This window comes from Lotus japonicus, chromosome 4, assembly GCF_012489685.1.
Source record: "Lotus japonicus ecotype B-129 chromosome 4, LjGifu_v1.2".
Classification (NCBI taxonomy): domain Eukaryota; kingdom Viridiplantae; phylum Streptophyta; class Magnoliopsida; order Fabales; family Fabaceae; genus Lotus; species Lotus japonicus.
The window spans coordinates 48,562,018-48,583,583 of NC_080044.1; positions in this window are offsets into that span (position 1 = coordinate 48,562,018).

The window sequence follows — 21,566 nt, forward strand, 5'->3', positions numbered from 1 at the left end:
GATGCTGCTATGCTTTCATTCCTAATATTGCAGATGAGTTTTGCTTCAATTGCATTTTGCGGCGGTCCAATGTGGCTGCTGGAAAGCAACGTTCTTCACCTTCTTTTGTAAAATTAGCTACTGATTATATCTATTATGCAGACATAAAAAAATTCTATCATATATGGAGTTGATGGAAGTTGCTTTCAGTTTCAATATGTAAATACACATGTTAAGGATAGGTTTGACAAAACTTTTCTATCAATAGTGTTGTCAGTTCATAATTAGTATAAGCAAGATCAAGAAGCAATTTAAAAGCACCCAGATTCTGGAACTGGTTAAACTTAGTCAAGTTAGTCAAGCATTTACTAATTCATGAGAAGGACCACATCAATCTCTATTCTTTGATTCTTCCATTACTTTTAAATTTTAAGAGTTGCAAATAAACATAATAAAAAAATCTGCAAAGAGTACTCTAACTTCTTTTTTTTATCTATGGAACTTACATTTAGAACTTCAGTAGGTGTTCTATGTTTTCCCTCATACACCAATTCTGTAAAAACGGCTTCGGGTTTTTTGTTGATTAATCTCCATTTATGTACTCAATGGTCAATTCTTTTACTTACATCAATCATGTAACTATAGGATGGTCCAGCAGTTGCACACTCCTTTACCAAAACGCTCCAATTCTTTAAGTGAAACAAACAAATTTAAGCCCAACTTCATTTTCCCTTTATCTATTATTGTCAGATAAGAGTAAACATCAAAGGTCTCATATCACATTCCCAATATAGATGTATCAAACAAAGTAGTCCAAGTATAAAATATATACAATGCACATGTTCAATTGATCACAGTAGTTCAGACTACTCTTCGGTTCCTTCAATAAGCAAAATTGGTGAGCTTCCTCTTCCATTTCTTTTGTTAGATTTGATGTTCTCTCAATTCAAATTTTACTTTTGGTTGATACGATTTCAAAAGAAGAACCGCTAACTTTCGTATTTCTCAACGTGCTTGAAGCTTGGCGATGTTGCCAGAAGTTCACCCCCACCAATCTCGCATTTCATTCTCCACCATTTGGTTCAAATGCGTGATGATTTTCCAGAGGCAATGAACATGAGCCAACATGAATACAAAATGACTTTGCTGATTCGAAACATAAAGTTCTTTGCTGGAGCAGGCCTCTCATTTATGAAGATATAAGAGCATGAGCCACAATGACCTTTAGATTTAAATTTTGGCAAAGATGGAGAGCTTCCTGTAATGACATTGAATTGTCTAAAAATGTCAAGAATGAATTCTTTAAGATTGTTCTGAATTGAAACAAATTCTCAGTTTTGAAGTGTTGGATAGTTGCCTTTGTAGGTGATATTTTTTTAGACATAATATGACATGATGATTTAATATGTATTAGTTGAAAGCAACAAAATATATGTTTATATCTGATGGAGGAAGAAGGAAGTGGAGGAAGAGGTTTCTCAATTTTCGATAATTTTAGTCAAATGTGTCTCTTTAAACTTATTGATAATTTTAGCTCGACCAATGAACTTTTCGTTTAAAATTAACACTGAAATGGTATGGCAGTGATACTGTTGATGTGTGTGATGAAGTTTGTGGGTGGTCAGGGCTATGACCTATGAGGATATGTGGCCTGATTGAGTTTGTCTGAGCAAGACCACAACAATGACCAAGTGAGTATTGATTATCATGATATTATAAAGATATCAAGTTGTGTTATTATTTGATTCTGTAGGTACCCTCCAATATTGACTCAAACTTGGATGACTTGGAATAAACACAATAATGTCATATTTAATGATTTATCTTTCACAATCATGATTTATGCTACTATCACATTCATTTTTTTAAAGATTAATATGTTGGTAATTCCTTATATCTATGATTTGTGCTATTGTTTTCATATTCACGAAGAATGTGAAACGAGTTTCTGTTGATCTCAATCAGGCTTAGAAGAGAAGTATTTATGTCCACTTTGCTTAGCATTTCTGACTATTTTCATCTGTTGTTTAATATATTTTTAATAATCAAGGTATTAATTGACGTATCAAATACAATAGACATATTCCGCGTGCAACGCGCGGGTAAAAAAACACTAAAAACTGTAAGACCCAAGTTTTTCAGTTTATGTCAAGTGAATAAAATCCTATTCACGATTAGGGTTGATGTATCGTGAAGGGAAACCTGAACAAGAGTTGATCAAATGAAATAAATTTATGAAGGAGAAAGTTCAGGAAAAGTCTAAGGATTGTATCAAAATCGATAAAAGGTATAGCACGATCGATTCGCTTAAAACCTAGGACAAGAACCTTAGGAAAAGACTAAGTTCCACCCTTGGAACACTATAGGAATAATTCCAAAAATCTTCAAGAGGAATATAAGACTTTCTCTTATTCCTTTTTATAACAATCGTTTCAAGGCGAAACTCTAGGATGTACGAACGTCCGATTCCAATCATCGGAAGTTTGTCGAAACTAAAACCCTGATAGTTCAAGAACCCTAGAATCAACCGACGATGAAGAATTTTTCTATTCGGAGCTTCAGATGAAGATTCCACACGCGTACACCCATTCCTCTTGATGATTTCAATCTTTCTTCAGAAGGAAATTTTCTATTCCGACATTCGATGCAAAAAGTAACTTATCGGGTAAAATAGTTTTACACCGACTTTGCATTAGCCACCTAAAATACAAGGAAACCTCTTTTGAGTTTTGGATTTATGTCGCCAAAACCTATCTTAGAATTCACGGAGAATGAAGCCGGAAAAATCAGATTTGCGAAACTTTCATTTTCCCGCGTTTTTCCAACCTCTATATATAGCCGAGAAATGAGAAAAAAACACAAAAAAATCTTACCCATTTTCTCTCTTGAACCCGCGAGCTTTGGAGGAGGAGGAGGAGAAGAGATTTTCTTCATTTCTTGCTTGATCGTTGATTCGACAGTTGCTGCTTGAAGGTATCGAGGTATAGTCGCTAATCCTTACCTCTGATCGTCTTTTCCATAGCTTTTCTCTATGTCTTTCTGTGCTCATAGTTTTGAGGTTTTTGCAAAACTATCCTGATAATTCCATTTTTGATTCTAAACATCTTCCCTACGTTCTCCTGAGTATGTTTAGCTAATTATACTGCGTCGATTCTCGAAAAACTACCGTCGAGTTTCAATTCTGCTTAAAATACCCATTTTGGGGCAAAGCTTCGTCCTTTGGGCTGAAAACTATCGCCTTAGCTTAGTGCTAGTAGGATTAGTTGTCATAAACGTCGTTGGTGACGTCCCCATCCAATTTTTTTTTCGAAATTTCAGTTTTGAAATTCTGAGCTAAAAATATTGACCAAAATACCCCTGCGACAGTTTTTGATCCGATAATTTTTCCGAGTTTAGAATACCCTTAGTTACGACTAATAATAACCTAGGAACCAAGTTTGATCGAAGAAAAATCGACCCACCTAATTACCTATAGTGGCCGAGCACCCTAAGGGGGAGGGAGGAAAATTCTTTTTTCGAAAACTTGTCCTTTCGCGCTAGATTATCGTACCTCGGAGTATATACTACTTCGTGTAACCTTAGTGGGTTTTGATTACTGAGTTTCTGATAGTTTTTGATGGAATTCTGTGGTTTTTCTCTAAAGGTGCTTTTGAGGAATTTCCTGAAGAGCAAGGCATTGATTGTGAAGGAACTCTCGAAGATCACCCTGGAGAATCTTCAGGTGAGGGCTTCTCACTGAATCCTTAGTTAATGCTTAGGGTCGATGCTTTCGACATTGATTTACTGTTTATGCACTTGTTTGTGTTTGATGGGAAAAATGTTTTCTGAGGCTTCGGCTGACAATGTAGATGATTCATCTACTGAATGTTTTTGAGATTGAATTACATGGTACGTGCTAAGTGGGTAATCTAGGATGTGTGATGCATGCTTTATATGCTAAGTGCTACGTGGTTATTTTAGAATATGTTGATATATGACATATTGGTTGATTGTGCTGATTTAATTATGCCTTTTCAATAATATCTGTGATTCTGAGTAGTGAGAATAGCGGGCAGGTCATGCCGATTTTATTTTGAGATTTTGGGGAAAGTTTGATAGGACGAATGAGATTCGGGCCTTGTTATGGTTATGATGGATCGAGACATTCTCGGGGAATTAATTGGGATATTTGGATGTTGAAAACTCATAAGATTTGCGATAAGACTAAAAGGATATTATTTTGTAAAGAAAATTCATAAGACATTAAACAACCTCTAAATCTTCAAATAATGATTATAAACTCGAAAGGAAGCTTAGGATGCAAATCTTAGTTTTGGAAAAACGGGAAGTGTCGTCGGATCCAAGTGTTGAGGAAATTGGTAAATTCTGAGTATGTTGATACTCTTGTGCTTTGGGAGCAGTTGTGTTGTTGGGCTATCCGGGGGATAAGTCCGGGAAACAGGTAGTTTCCGAGTATGTGATACTCTTTGCTCGTTGAGCAGTTGTGACCATCGGATGGAGATGAGTCGGATGATTTGGAGATCATCATGAGTTATGTGTTGTTGTGAAGAAGTGTCTTTTGTCGCAGAATCGACTTTACCTTAGGGTAAGCTTTTAGAGACATTAATTTAGCTAGAACACGTGGCGACGTGTCGAGTGAGGTCGGAGACGTTGTTTGGCTAATCACTGCATTGCATGCACTCATTAAGTGGGTTAAACACGGTGAGATGCCGGACCACGGCGGATTCCAAAATGGTTATAAGACCCGGATTTCCGCGTAAGAGCGCTGCTAGGCGACTCTTAGTAGCAGACCGAAATGGCAGGCCTTCGGGTTTTATGCTGATCTGAATACGTGTTGTTGTTGGAGTAAGAGGCACGCAGGCCGAAATGGTCCCACCGTGGCTGGTGCTAGGGCTGATCCGTTGATGTCCATCCCTTCCGGAATGCATATTGGTTAACTAGGTTAACCGGCATCTGCATCTCATGCAACATGCATACTGACTTAGTTGTTGAGTGTGATTGATAATTGATAATCTTATCTGATGCATGCTATTTGTTATTACTGTCGTTTATATTCATTGTGGAATATGCAACCGTATGATGCTATCTCTAGCTATAAGCCTAAGTGGCTAATCTCTTATCTATATCTATTGATGATATTATTTACATAATTCTTTGGAGTTGACCCTCGCGTCTTCTGTGTGTGTTTTGGCGGACTACGCCCATTGCCAGATGTCTTTAGCGGATTGGTTCACGATGGTCCACCCTTCGGGGGGGGACTAGATACGAGATGATAGACCAGGATGACCCCGGTTCGTGGGTGGTAGACCCCGCTAGCCATCGCGCGACGTACTCGGGGAGGATCATGGAGGATAGGGTAGATAGAGTAGGACATCATTTGTTTCTTTGGGGACAGGGTAGTTTTCCGCCTATAGCTTTTTTGTGTGGTTTCTTTACGGGAATCACAGAGAGTTGGTTGGACTTAGGAGGTCTTGTTTTAGGCCGATGGGCCAGCTTATTCTCATCTTGGAAGGTTTGTGTTGCGGACACTTTACCTTTTTATTTTGTCTGTACATATTGCCTACGGGCGTTACACTTTTCTTTCCGTCACTGGAGGTTACTCGTGACGAGGTAGCTACTTACAGCGGGGGCTGTATTTTACATTGTATATTAGCTCTGTTTATCTTTTATTGTTGAGTTTCATTTCTTTCAGTTATTATTTCATTATCAAAAAAAAATATATTCACGTTTTTCCGCATTAGTTTCTTTTTGGTTACTAAAGTGACGCCACCGAAATCGGGGTGTTACAAAATCAGAGAAAAAGACACCAAACATGGAAGAACTTAATCTCTCAATATCACCTAAGAGAAAAAAAAATTAGAATACAATGTTTGGAAATAGTGAATAATGACAAATTTGTCTACCGTGAAAAAAAAAATATTCAAAAGTTAAAGGAGTTTTCTCTAAATTAGTTTAGCACATAATAACTTTATTGTAAATAATTTAATTTTTGTATTAACTACAAAAAAATAGTATGTCTTATTTTAACTTATTTTGCTATTATTAAATCTAATACCAAAAATAATATAAATCAATAAATCTCTTCAAAAATATTTTTCCCATTCAATAAAAAAATCTCTTCAGAAATTTTAAGTTTTTACTATTTTCTAGACAAAACTTAAAATAATTGATGTGTTCTTATTTTTTTAAATTTCCTTATACACGGGTTATTAATTAGTCAAGTTAATTAACAAAATTACATTATTTAATATATGGAACAAACATAGAAGCTATGGTAAAAGGAATGTAATTGGAATTAATTAGTCCAAATAAAATTTGCCGAATTGAGAAAATCTTTAGTTTTGTGTGAAATCACAGATACCTATGCCCTCGAGTCTCCACAATATAACCCATGAAAAATAACAGATGGCCACTTTGATGCATGGCAACTTTAGTTCCCTTTAAAATAATTAATAAATAAGTAGCTAAATATTTTTAACTTTTCTGTGGTATTATAGATGGTGGACCCGTGCAATGCACGCGCAATGCACGTGTGTTTTCCTTTTTTAAAAAATGTTTAAATTAGTATATAGAGATTAAATATTTTAGCTTACAAAATAAGTAGCAAAGTATTAGAGGAAAAAAAATGTTACATCTTTCAATTTGAGAATTGAGATTATTGTAAACTTTTGAGCTCTCATATAGCTAAGGGGTGATAAGCTTTATTAGTTAATTTAAAAAAAAATCACTTATCATTTCACTCCTCCTCCCTTCACAAAAAAATAATCAAAATAATTTCTTAATTATTAGTTAAATTTCATCAAAATGAGATATTTGCAACATATTGTTAAGATAATTTTCCAAAATTTAAAATATTAAACAACTGTTTTAATAGTTATTATTTTTTGACATTGTGACAAAAAATATTTCAATAAATAGTAGGAAAATATTTGAAATTGCAAAGAAACTTTTACCGCGAGTGGAATTACAAGGATAGTAAAGAGAACCAACGTGTTGGCCTTGATGCCATCGTCAGGCTGGAGCAGCTCATGGCCGCCGACGCCACCGTAATGACGTGACTGCTTCGCCAACTTGGCCACCAAAATAGTCATACCCAAACCAACCGCAAGCAGCAAGTTAACGATCCCCCACAACCGCTTCACTTCGCCAACTCCACGCGACAGCGCTTCCATCCCCAATGACGCCGCACCCAAGACCACCAAGTTTAACATGAGCCGAAACGTACCCGACCCCCACGTTATAAATTGCTGTTTAACTTCCCCACCATACACCTTTCTCCCCATGTAATCATTGTCGAACTAAAAAAATGGAAACCACGCTAACCAATTCAGACACGTCACCAACAGAAGGATTCACATGGGTTTCTTCAGTGTGCGAAACATACCAAATAATTCTCCAAAGCAACGCATGCCTCTCGCGTGAGCGTGATCACCCTCATCACCGCTGTAACCGTCGTCGGTTTTCTAAAACGGCGTCGTTTGCGGTTGCGGTTGCTCCTTCACGTAGATCATCGTTGTTGTGGAGAGGATCAAGAAAAGAGTGACGACGATGCACAGAGACTAAATATTTCAATCATTGAAAATTTATATTAAATGTAACATAAAATATAATTAAAGTTATGTATATAGTCAAGATCAGCAATCCATTAACCTGATTATTATATATATTTATTTATTTGATAAAAAGATTGACACTCAAAATTTTAAATGAGAATTTGCTTGATATGAGGTTTCTCCATGTTACCTTCTTCTTTGATTTATCTATAAGATGTTGAAACAATCCAAAAATACATTGCACGCGCAATGCACGTGCGTTTTCCTTTTTAAAAAAAATGTTTAAATTAGTATATAGAGATTAAATATTTCAGCTTGCAAAATAAGTAGCTTAGTATTAGAGCACCGTTGAGAAAAAACAATTAAATGTTACATCTTTCAATTTGAGAATTGAGATTATTGTAAACTTATGACCTCTCATATAGCTACGGGGTGATAAGCTTTGTTAGTTAATTAAAAACACCACTTATCATTTCACTCCTCCTCCCCTCACAAAAAAATAATCAAAATAATTTCTTAATTATTAGTTAAATTTCATCAAAATAAGATATTTGCAACCTCACCAATAATTAAGAAATTATTTTGATGAAATAGGTTGCAACCTTCCTCAAACTTCCTTAATTTCCTTAAGATAATCATCAAAAGGTAGCGTCGCTTGAATCTCCTCAAACTTCCTTAACTTCCCAAATTTCCATCACTTTATCCTCTAATTCAACTACAATTCCTTGCCTATTCTATACCTCAGACACCTTCATAAATTGTTTCTTCATATAAGACTGATTACTGATCATTAGAGTAAACATAAAATATCTTATAATAAGCATAAACATGCATTGCAACATATAAATATTTATAATAAAAATCTTCTAGATCATTCGAACACGCATATATAATTATATATACTATAATTAATATTTTCCCAAATCCAATAAAATAAATTTGATATATTATTCAACTAAACATGTTGATAATAATTCCTGATATGAAATTTTTTGGTTAATCATTCTTAATTTATATTTTTTTTTGTGTCAAATATCTAACAAATTGACACGTGAAATTTGCTATCTAATAAATTGACACGTGGAGCAGATTGAACCAGGAGTTGCCACCTCACCAAATCAACCCGATAGAAGTTTTTCTTTTCTAATATATATTGATATTGATTGATATTGATATTGATTCTCTCGGCAGGGTTATAAAGCTAACAACCAATCCTAAACAATACGCCACATTCTTAAAGCCCGTTCAATAAAAGTCATATTGCAATTTACTAATGACCCATTACCACTGGACACTAACCCCGGATCGTTCAAACTTTTTACTGGTCTTGCAATAACAAAAAAATAACAAAATTAACTAGTTTTTTATGAGTCCATCAAATTTACTCTTGTTTAAAAAAGAATTTTATATTTCATGAAATTTCAGCATGTCTTTCATGAAATTTACTCTTGTTTAACTTTCACTCTCTCAGTATATAAAACTATAACAAACAATTTTTTATTTTGGTAAATATGTTTTAGCTAACGAAAAAGCTATTTCAGTCAATCTAATGTCTTACGAATAAGTGAGCACAGTACAGATGAACTAGATGACATAGTTAAAGAACATTTCATCCCAGCTTAGGTCAAATAATCACATGACGAGTCAGTTAATACTTAATATACAACAAGAAATTAAGGTCGCATAGGGGCAACCATGCTCTCAGAAGACCTTCAAACAATCCTAAAGACTTATAGAGATGACTAGATGAACTTTCTTCTTGGACTCATGAGATCATCTATTTCCTCTCTCACTGTTTGGAAACATGTTTTTTTAGAGACAAATGTTGCAAAAGTTCTTGCAAAATTTCACTAAGTTGGATATGTCGCTTCGTATTTTTAACGTGCTCCCTAATTTATGTTCAGCTCAAAAGTGCACCTACCATCGCATAGGCTTGTAATTTTTTTTCATTGGACTTTTAGCCTATAAGCCCGCATTCTTTATTAGAAAAATTGAAAAACCAATGTTCCAATCACAATGCTCCGCATTCTTCATCCGAAAAATTGAAAAACCAATGTTCCAATCACAATGCTTAACAACACCTTCTGATAATCGTTGTAAGCAAGTACTATTAATATTTATTCTGCGTCATGTGCATATAGTGATAATTATGCATGATTACAAATGGTTTTGGACTTTTAGTTAAAGGATTACAAAATCTTAGGTCAGGCATATATGTACAGTTTCCTGAATTCTTAAATCCCAGAGGTTTCTTCTTAAAATATTTTGCTAATTATACTTGTATTTTGCTAATTATTCATGTTTGGCGTGTGCAAAAAATGCTCAAATGTGTCGGATGGTGCAAATTAAAGATAAGAGCATGTCAGGAAAATTATGGTGTTGGTTTCTTTAGGGCCCTAGCCACAAAAAGAGTTTCTTTCATTTAGATCACAACTATTTATTTCCTTTTCTAAATTACTTTATTTCATACGCCAATTTTGTATGACTAACATTTTTAGTACTAAGAAAGTGAATCAATCTAGGCTATCTAGCTCAGTATGGCTCTTCATGAAGTAGAAGAGCAATTCGAGTAAGGTCGATTTTCTATTTTCTATTTAACATGAAAAGTGCAACCCTACTCAATCTAGTTGGTATATAGGCCAGCTCACCTAATTTTAAAAAACAAAAAACTGAAATTGAACAAATAAGAAAAAAGAGAAAATTACGCTAAAATTATCCAAACAACTACTAATCACAAATATTTTTTGGCTACCTACTAATAAAAAAAATAAAATATATATATATATATATATATACTATCTCCAAAACTTTGTTGTTTTAGATTACATAAAAAACTTTTGTTGTTATAGATTTTTCTTATATTTCAAAATTTGGTTGTTTTAGAATTTTAAATTTTGCAATATTTTTCATTTATAATCTATGAAGCACGGGCTCGAACAAGGACACTAGATACGACACGACACAACACTGGTACTGTGACACGACTAAAATCCAAAAGAAGCTCTTGTCATAAAGTTTAGGAAATTGCTTTGATGTTTTCTTTGTAAAAAGGCTAACTTGTCTACAAGTGTTACACCCGCGCCGCTCCCCTTCCCATTGGAAGAGCCGTCTACAAACAGTGTCCATCGGGTGTTCACCTTCTTGCCGGGCTCCAGCGTCAGCTCAACCACAAAATCGACCAAGACTTGCACGCTCATCTTCCCCACGCGGTTCTTGTTTTATTTGTTCTTGTTCATCTCTTGTATTGGGTTGGGGCACCCCTTGTGCTCCCCATTAATTCCATTGACTTATAATAAATACATCACTATGACTTGGAAGTTGTATTGGGGTTTAAGTTGCGTACATCTTACATCTCCTCCAACACATGGCAAGACGACTCTCTAACATAAGACATAGTCTTCAATGAATGCATCTACGGCAAACCACCCATCATATTTCTCATGCTTACACAATGGGATAAGCACAGAGGGTCTATAGTGGGAAGATGTCTTCCTTTATAACTAGAAATTATTATTTTTAATTTGAAACAAACGAACTCTTAATAACTCCAATTACAAGAAGAAAAAAACTAATGCTTCTGAGCGACATCTTTTATTTTATTTTATTTTTTTGGTAGGCCGAAACATATTTTATTACGTCTTTTATCTAGGGTTACCTAAATTATCTAGGTGAGCAACTTGGTCCAAGATTAATGGACCAATAATGTTCAAGATAAGTGGATTTAAAATTTTATAATTTTTTATTATTATTTATATATAATCTTATTACTCCTTAGATTTATGCAAAGTTGTATTAAAAAAAAACCATGTCCCCGTAGGATAGCTCAAGTGGTAGGAGTTGAGGGACATATGGGTTAGGTAGGGGAAGGTCCAGGGTTCGATTCCGGGCAGGTGCAATTTATCTTTCCGATGTACAAAAAAAAACATGAGTGATTTAGATAACTCAATTTTTTTTGTCATCGACAACTCAATGTAAATTAGTTTCTTATTCTCTCTGCAAGGTTATAAAGCTAACAACCAGTCCTAAACAATACGCCCCATTCTTAAAGCTCGTTCAATAAAAGTAATATTTCAATTTACGCATGACCCATTATCACTGGACTCTAACCTTGGATCGTTCAAACTTGTTACTGGTCTTGCAATAACAAAAAAATTCAAAATTAACTCTAGTTTATTACGGGTCCATCAAATTTACTCTTGTTAAAACAGTATGGTTTTGATTTCATGAAATTTCAACATATCTTTCATGAAATTTACTCTTGTTTCACTTTCACTCTCTCGGTATATAGGACTATAACAAATTATTTTTTATTTCGGTAAATATGTTTCAGCCGACGAAAAAGCTAAGAGACTCAATAACATTTCAGTCAGTCCAATGTCTTACAAATAAGTGAGCACAGTACAGATGAACTAGATGACATAGTTAAAGATCATCTCATCCCAGCTTGGGTCAAATGATCACATGACGAGTCAGTTAATACACAACAAGCAAGCAAGGTCGCCTACTCTCGGAAGACCTTCAAACAATCCTAAAGACTTACAGAGATCTAGATGAACTTTCTTGGACTCATGAGATCATCTATTTCTTCTCTTACTGTTTGGAAACATGTTTTTTTAGAGACAAATAATGCAAAAGTGCTTGCAAAATTTCACTAAGTTGGATATGTAGCTTCGTATTTTTTCTAACGTGCTCCCTAATTTATGTTCAGCTCAAAAGTGCATCTATCACCATAGAGGCTTGTAATTTTTTTTTTCATTGGACTTTTAGCCTAAAAGCCCACACTCTTCATTCGAAAAACCAATGTTTCAATCACAATGCTCCGCATTCTTCATCAGAAAAATTGAAAAACCAATGTTCCAAAACCACAATGCTCAACAACACCTTCTGATAATCGTTGTAAGCAAGTACTATTAATATTTATTCCGCGCGCAACATGTGCATATAATGATAATTATGCACACTTTTAGTTAGAGGGTTACAAAATCTTATGTCAGGCTTATATATAAAGTTTCCTCAATTCTTAAATCTCTGAGGTTTCTTCTCAAAATATTTTTCTAATTATACCGGTACTCCTAGAGCAGTGATAGAGAAGCTTGTGAGTTGGTTGACATGTCAACTTTATTCCTAAACTTAGTAAGAAGATTATTGAGTATTTGAATGGCTAAGAGGGTCATTTATACATTATTCACAACTCCATACATGTTTGATTGGGAAAAGTATTTGAAGTGTTTGAACTGATTCATGTTTGGCGTGTGCAAAAAATGCTCAAATGTGTCGGATGGTGCAAATTAAAGATAAGAGCATGTCAGGAGAATTATGGAGTTGGTTTCTTGAGGGCACAAGCCACAAAAAGAGTTTCTTTCATTTTAGATCACAACTATTTATTTCCTTTTCTAAATTACTTTATTTCATACGCCAATTTTGTATGGCTAACATTTTTAGTACTAAGAAAGTGAATCAATCTAGACTATCTAGTTCAGTATGGCTCTTCATGAATTAGTAGAAGAGCAATTCAAGTAAGGTCGATTTTCTATTTTCTATTTAACATGAAAAGTGCAACCCTACTCAATCTAGTTGGTATATAGGTCAGCTCACCTAGTCATAAAAAACAAAAAACTGAAATTGAACAAATAAGAAAAAAGAGAAAATTACGCTAAAAATTATCCAAACAACTACTAATCACAAATATATTTTTGGTTACCTACTAATCACAAATATATATATATATATATATATATATATATATATATATACTATCTCCAAAACTTTGTTGTTTTAGATTGTAAGATCAAGTTTTGATCGAGTAGTACAACTCTATGTTTTGATGATTACAAGTTAACATTTTAGTATGAACAATTATGGTACTCTAACGTGTTTTTCTGAGTGTGCTATTTACAGGCTCTGAGCTCAATTTAATCTCACACAAATCAGAAGCACTGTGCTTAAAGAGCGACCCAAGCAACGCTTTCGCAACATCTATGTTCACTCTGAACAGTAGAAATGCTTCAGAAGATCTGAAGTCTTACAAGCTCTGATATGGACTCAGTCACTTGAAGTTCTGAAGATCCAGACGTTCTGACAACCAAGAAACTCTGAAGGTTCAGATGTTCTGATGGTGTAGAAGACTCTGAAGATCCAGAAGCTGAAAAGTGGAAACTCTGATGTCCAGAAGCAAGATGACTCTGAAGACCATGTACTTCCCTCTGAGTTCAGAATCAGAAGATACAACGGTCAGAGGATCTGTGCTTCCCTCTGACTCTGATCAACTGGCTTCACAAGTTCCAACATGAAGCATTCCCCTGATCAGAAGTCTACTAGGTTTAAAGGTCAAGTCACTATCCAAGTACAAAAGCAAATGTACTATCCTGACGACCTACCTAACATTCTCAGCCACAGCAGAAGCTGGAATTTCCAGAACTGCCCTCCAACGGTAGCATTTCCATGCAGCGTTCAAACCCTAATCCTTGGAGTATAAATAGAGGCTGAAGATTGAAAGAAGCGGCTAGAAGCACTTACACACGCGCAAGAAATATTCAATCCTTCTAAGCTTTCTTTCATCTTGAATTTCATTGTGTTTACTATAAGCTTTTTAGAAGCATTCTCTTTGTAAACAAGAACTTCATATACAGTTGTATAGTTTGCCTTTAGGAGATCAAGGTTGATCGGATCCTAGAGAAGACTAAGAGAGTGAATCTTAGTGTGAGCTAAGTCAGTGTATTGTTAGTCACTTGTAGGTTTCAAGTGCAGTTGTAACACATACTTGATTAGTGGATTGCCTTCATTCTAAGAAGGAAGAAATCACCTTAACGGATGGACTGGATTAGCTTGAGTGATTTATCAAGTGAACCAGGATAAAATCCTTGTGTGCTTTTCTAACTCTTATCTTAAGCACTTTATTTGTCTCGAAAGATTTGCCAAAATCTTTAAGGTGGAAGTTTTATTCTGAAAACGTTATTCAAACCCCCCTTTTCTACCGTTTTTGATACCTTCAATTGGTATCAGAGCGCAAGTTCTGATTACCCCCCTTAACGGATGGACTGGATTAGCTTGAGTGATTTATCAAGTGAACCAGGATAAAATCCTTGTGTGCTTTTCTAACTCTTATCTTAAGCACTTTATTTGTCTCGAAAGATTTGCCAAAATCTTTAAGGTGGAAGTTTTATTCTGAAAACGTTATTCAAACCCCCCTTTTCTACCGTTTTTGATACCTTCAATTGGTATCAGAGCGCAAGTTCTGATTACCAAACTTAACAGTGTTCAGTAGATCCGGGCCAGTGTGAAAAACTCATGGATTCCACCACTACTACAAGCAAATATCAATACAGTGCAAGACCACCTATCTTTGATGGTCAGAGATTTGATTTTTGGAAAGATAGAATCAAAAGCTTCTTTCTTGGCTTTGATCCTGATCTCTGGGATTTTGTTGTTGATGGCTACACCCCTCCTGTTGATGAACATGGTGTAAAGATCGCAAGGGAGAATATGAGTGAAGATCAAAAGAAGGAGTTCAGAGATCATCACCGATCAAGAGCTATTCTGCAAAGTGTCATTTCATATGAAGAATATGAGAAAATTACTGATCGTGATTCCGCCAAAGGCATCTTTGAATCCTTGAAGATGTCTCATGAAGGAAACAAGAAAGTGAAAGAATCAAAGGCACTGTCTTTGATCCAGAAATATGAATCCTTCCAAATGGAACCTGACGAATCCATTGAGGATATGTCTTCCAGATTCCAGTTGATTATTGCTGGAATAAAACCCCTCAACAATAGCTACACCACTGCGGATCATGTCATAAGGATCCTTAGAGGTCTTCCTGAAAGCTGGATGCCTTTGATAACTTCCTTGGAGCTCACAAGAGATGTTGAGCAGATGAGTTTGGAAGAACTCATAAGCATACTGAAGTGTCATGAACTAAAGCGTGCTGAACATCAAGATCACAAGAAGAAGTCTATAGCCTTGAAATCCAAATCTGAAAAGGCTAAAGCTCTCCAAGCAGAAGCAGAAGAATCTGAAGAAGCCTCTGAAGATTCTAATGAGGATGAGCTGACTCTGATATCCAGAAAGCTCAACTGCATCTGGAAGCACAGGCAGAGCAAATACAAAGGCTCGTCAAAGGACAAAAAGTCAAAGAAGCACTTCAAAACAAAGAAAAGTCTGATGGTGACTTTTGATGAATCAGAGTCAGAGGATGTTGACTCTGATGGTGAAGTTCAAGGACTCATGGCTATTGTCAAAGACAAAGAAGAAGAGTCAAAAGAAGCAACTAACTCTGAATCTGCATCAGAGGGAGATCCAGACTCTGACGATGAAAATGAGGTATTTGATTCTTTCTCTGCTGCCTCTGGAACCTCTGTTGAACATGAGAAAAAGATTTCTGAATTAAATGTGAGTAATCATGCTTTAGTTAACTCTAACTCTGTGCTAAAAAATAAAATTGTTAAGTTAGAAGAAGTTATTGCTTATGATGCCTCTGTTAGTAAGAACTAAATATGAAAAATCTTTTCAAAGATTCCTGGCTAAAAGCGTAGACAGAAGCTTAATGGCTTCAATGATCTATGGCGTAAGCAGAAATGAAATATATGGCATTGGTTATTCTAAACCTTCTGAAGTTGATCCATCATCTCTTAAGAAAGGAACTTTCTCTATGTCAAAATATCATGCTCAAATTCCTTTATATTATCCTGTTGAAAGACCCAAAGTTGTCAGAACTTCTGGGCTAACTAACAAGAAAGGACCCAGAAAGTGGGTACCTAGGGATAAGATTATATATGTTGCAGATATCTTCAATAGGTCCATCGAAACTCCAACCATGGAACCTGGACAGTGGATGCAGGCAACACATGACGGGAGAAAGGCATATGTCCCAAGATCCAAAACTTGAACCTGAAGGTGAAGTTGATCTTGGAGGCATCAGTAGAGTAAGATTTGGTCAAGGAATCATTGGTTTTTGATAAGAACCCCTCTGTTGATATTCTGAACGCTATTCATGTTAGAATTAATGATAAGCTTGACTCTGACAAGTCAAAGCTAGCTGAACAATCTTGCAGAGATGAGCATGACCGTTTCAGAAAGAAACAAAGACTCAGAACTTGACAAACCAGAAGCAACAACATCAGAAGATGCTACTAAATTTTCTGACTTGCGTCATCAGAAGAAGAGTAGGTTCATAGCTTCTCATTCTGAAGTATCTGAAGATGGAATTTTGTCCAGAATGGAGATGTCACCAGAACCTCTGGACTTTGTCACTTCTGCTCTCATCAGAAGATATACTAATCAGAAGCCAAGTATCCCTTGGTATTCCTTCTGAGGGGGAGTATTTCGTCTTATGCTCTTACTATTTTTTTTTCCACCTTCATTCTTTTTGCTTATGACAAAAAGGGGGAGAACTAATAGTATCTTGACAACTCCCTTATGTGATCAATTTCTATGCTCTAACGATACATTCTGATTGATGTCATCTCTCTCAATGCTATGATACATCTTATGACTCAATTAACTCTGATCACATACTTCAATATAGCTCAGAATCTAGATACTTCTAACGTGGTTGATATTAAGTCTTAGATTCAGGGGGAGCTATGCTCAGAATCAAGCTGTGACTTGGATTCAGAAGGAGAAAAATAAACTATTCACATCAGGATAAGTCTTAGTCTATATCTCTAAACTCTGAGTGAATTCAGTTTATTGTTTAAGAATTGTTCATCAAAATACTTGGTTTTGTCATCATCAAAAAGGGGGAGATTGTAAGATCAAGTTTTGATCGAGTAGTACAACTCTATGTTTTGATGATTACAAGTTAACATTTTAGTATGAACAATTATGGTACTCTAACGTGTTTTTCTGAGTGTGCTATTTACAGGCTCTGAGCTCAATTTAATCTCACACAAATCAGAAGCACTGTGCTTAAAGAGCGACCCAAGCAACGCTTTCGCAACATCTATGTTCACTCTAAACAGTAGAAATGCTTCAGAAGATCTGAAGTCTTACAAGCTCTGATATGGACTCATTCACTTGAAGTTCTGAAGATTCAGACGTTCTGACAACCAAGAAACTCTGAAGGTTCAGATGTTCTGAAGGTGTAGAAGACTCTGAAGATCCAGAAGCTGAAAAGTGGAAACTCTGATGTCCAGAAGCAAGATGACTCTGAAGACCATGTACTTCCCTCTGAGTTCAGAATCAGAAGATACAACGGTCAGAGGATCTGTGCTTCCCTCTGACTCTAATCAACTGGCTTCACAAGTTCCAACATGAAGCATTCCCCTGATCAGAAGTCTACTAGGTTTAAAGGTCAAGTCACTATCCAAGTACAAAAGCAAATGTACTATCCTGACGACCTACCTAAAATTCTCAGCCACAGTAGAAGCTGGAATTTCCAGAACTGCCCTCCAACGGTAGCATTTCCATGCAGCGTTCAAACCCTAATCCTTGGAGTATAAATAGAGGCTGAAGATTGAAAGAAGCGGCTAGAAGCACTTACACACGCGCAAGAAATATTCAATCCTTCTAAGCTTTCTTTCATCTTGAATTTCATTGTGTTTACTATAAGCTTTTTAGAAGCATTCTCTTTGTAAACAAGAACTTCATATACAGTTGTATAGTTTGCCTTTAGGAGATCAAGGTTGATCGGATCCTAGAGAAGACTAAGAGAGTGAATCTTAGTGTGAGCTAAGTCAGTGTATTGTTAGTCACTTGTAGGTTTCAAGTGCAGTTGTAACACATACCTGATTAGTGGATTGCCTTCATTCTAAGAAGGAAGAAATCACCTTAACGGGTGGACTGGATTAGCTTGAGTGATTTATCAAGTGAACCAGGATAAAATCCTTGTGTGCTTTTCTAACTCTTATCTTAAGCACTTTATTTGTCTCGAAAGATTTGCCAAAATATTTAAGGTGGAAGTTTTATTCTGAAACTTTATTCAAACCCCCCCTTTCTACCGTTTTTCATACCTTCATAGATTACATAAAAAACTTTTGTTGTTATAGATTTTTCTTTTATTTCAAAACTTCAGTTGTTTTAGAATTTTTAATTTTGCAATATTTTTCATTTATAATCTATGAAGCACGGACTCAAACAAGGACACTGGACACGACACAACACTGGTACTGTGACACGACTAAAATAAAAAGGAAGCTCTTGTCATAAAGTTTAGGAAACTGCTTTGATGTTTTCTTTGTAAAAAGGGTAACTTGTCTACAAGTGTTACACTCGTGCCGCTCCCCTTCCCATTGTAAGAGTCGTCTACAAACAGTGTCCATTGGGTGTTCACCTTCTCGCCGGGCTCCAGCGTCAGCTCAACCACAAAATCGGCCAAGACTTACGCGCTCATCTTCCCCAACTTATCATACTGTAAGCTATATTTTGAATGCTCTACTGACCATGCCACCAATCTTCCCGACAAGTCAGGTTTCTAAAGGACCTGCCTTAGGGGTAGATCCGTTCGCACCTTTACCTGGAAACCCTAAAAATACGGCCTCAACCGTCTGGCGGTTACAAGCACCGCTAGCACCGCCTTTTTGATCTTTTGATACCTGACCTCAGCACCTTGTAATGTGTGACTCACAAAGTACACTATCTTCTGCTCGCCATCTAATTCTTGCAAAATCACAGAGCTAATCGCATTGTCGCTGATTGCAAGTGGTTGGCAAATGTGGTAATGGTAAAGAAAGCGAATGGTAAGTGGCGGATGTGTGTTGACTACACAGATCTTAACAAAGGCTTTCCCGAAAGACTCTTATCTGTTACCTAGTATCGACAAAGTGGTATATGGCACGTCAGGCAATGACCCGCTCAGCTTGATGGACGCTTATTCTGGTTATCATCAAATCCGCATGCACAAGGCGGACAAAGATAAAACGACCTTCATGATAACCAGAATAAGCGTCCATCAAGCTGAGCAGGTCATTGCCTGACGTGCCATATACCACTTTGTCGATACTAGGTAACAGATAAGAGTCTTTCGGGAAAGCCTTTGTTAAGATCTGTGTAGTCAACACACATCCGCCACTAACCATTCGCTTTCTTTACCATTACCACATTTGCCAACCACGTGGGATACTTAATTTCCCTAATGAATTCCGCCGCCAACAATTTGCCCACCTCCTGCTTCACCGCCTTATCCTTTTCATCACCCATCCGGTGGTGAATCTGCGATACAGTCTTAACTCCTGGATTCAATGCCAATTTATGGAAAATGAAGTTGGGATCTATCCCCGACATATCCATGCAGCTCCACGCAAATAGGTTCAGATTCTCGCCGAACAACCTTCCCAAGCGCGCTTCCTGCTCCTCAGTAAGTCTAGTCCCAATCTTCAAGACCCTCTCCCCGAACTTCAACGCCTTAGTTTCTATCTCGTAGCACCGATGACCTGTCGTAGCGTTCTTCTTAACGTACAAATCCAAACAATTGTTGTAACACTCCCTAGCTCACGGCTGATCGACCATGCCATCACCGTCGATTTAAACGTCGACGGGAACATCCAACACTTCACTGCGTCTAAAGCTGCACTTATCACCATTTTCGTGTTGAAGTAGAGGAGATGATCCTTTGGATCGGTTTCTCCACTATAAGATTACAAAACTAGAGTCTTCATGTTATCAGGAATGACTACATTTTCCACCTCTGCCGAGAAAGGACGAAAATCCACAACCATCCCGATTTCACGAACACCATCGTCCTGTTGATTTTGGCGAAAAAAGTCGAGTTGCGCCTGCAAATACTCGTTCCGCTGTTGTATATCGCTTATGTTGCGCATAAGCTGCCGTCATTCCCCTTGAGCAACCGTCATCTGAGGCGACGACGGCGGAGTGGGTGAACGGACGTGAGTTCGTGATAGTGAAGGCGATGGTGGAAGAGATGATGAAGGAGGTGGAGGAGGAGGTGGAGGAGGCAATAGAGGTTGGCTTCCATTACCAAGCTCCAGTTCGTGAAAGGCCTGTTCTCGCTGCGCACCCTCATGTCGTACTCTCTCCTCCCTCTCTGACTATCTGAAACGAATTGGAGGCGAGACGCGCCTCCGTCTCGGTGACTCGCGTCGCCGTCAATGATGAGTTTCCATGAACTTCCCGAAATCTAAACAGCTCACAAACGTGCAACCAATCAACGTGATCCGGGAATCAAGAATTCACCGATCCCTACAGATGGCGTCAAAATGTTCTTGGTTTGAACACTCAAGGAACGGCTAACCCCTAGAGTAGTAGAGAGTCTTTTACAATTGGTAACCGTCCCCTATTTATAGAGTGAAGGTCAGGCTTCCCACGTGACTACCCTTGATGGGCCTCGCTAACAAAGGCCCATTTAACTGGCAAAGCGTCCGCCATTTGGCGAGAGTCCCTCAGGGCGTAGCCCCCCTAAGGGCTCGCCCAATCCATAATATAGAAGTTCTTTTCAGTTTAAGAAGTGATTTTAAACTGCGTGAATATAAAAGATTTCAAATATAAAGTAAGAGCATTTTTTACCATGTTAAATTTTTAAGTGGGTGTTTTGTTTACCCTTTTTTATGAAACTAAAATGTCCTGTTCCAGGAGCTTTTTGTCCTGTTCTGTTCCACCATAAAAACACAACAAACACAGAACATAACCCATATGTCATATTATGTTCCCTTCCCCACTGTCTGTCAAACGCTACCTTACTATTTATGGACCACTTGTTTTAAAATTTTATAAGAAACGAAAGTGTTAGGGTGTGTGAAAAATAAAAAAGGATGCGTTAAAATTATTTTTGGTACAAATTACTTCACTATTTCCATCAAAATAAAATTGTAAAAATATTCCAAATGATAAAGTTTTTGAAATATTTTTGACACAATAAAAGTGGGAAAACAACAAATTACACGACGTGGACCCAATAACATTGGCTAGAAGCAAGAAAAGGGGGTAGAGAGCAGATGTGATGGGAAAACTGCATGCGCAAACCCAACGAAGTAAGCTGTTAACAAATGTATTAGCCTCTTGATGAATATGGTGGAAAGAAACACACCACAGACGCGTAGAAATATGAACAAATCTCCATCAGCAAAACTCTCAAATGTAACG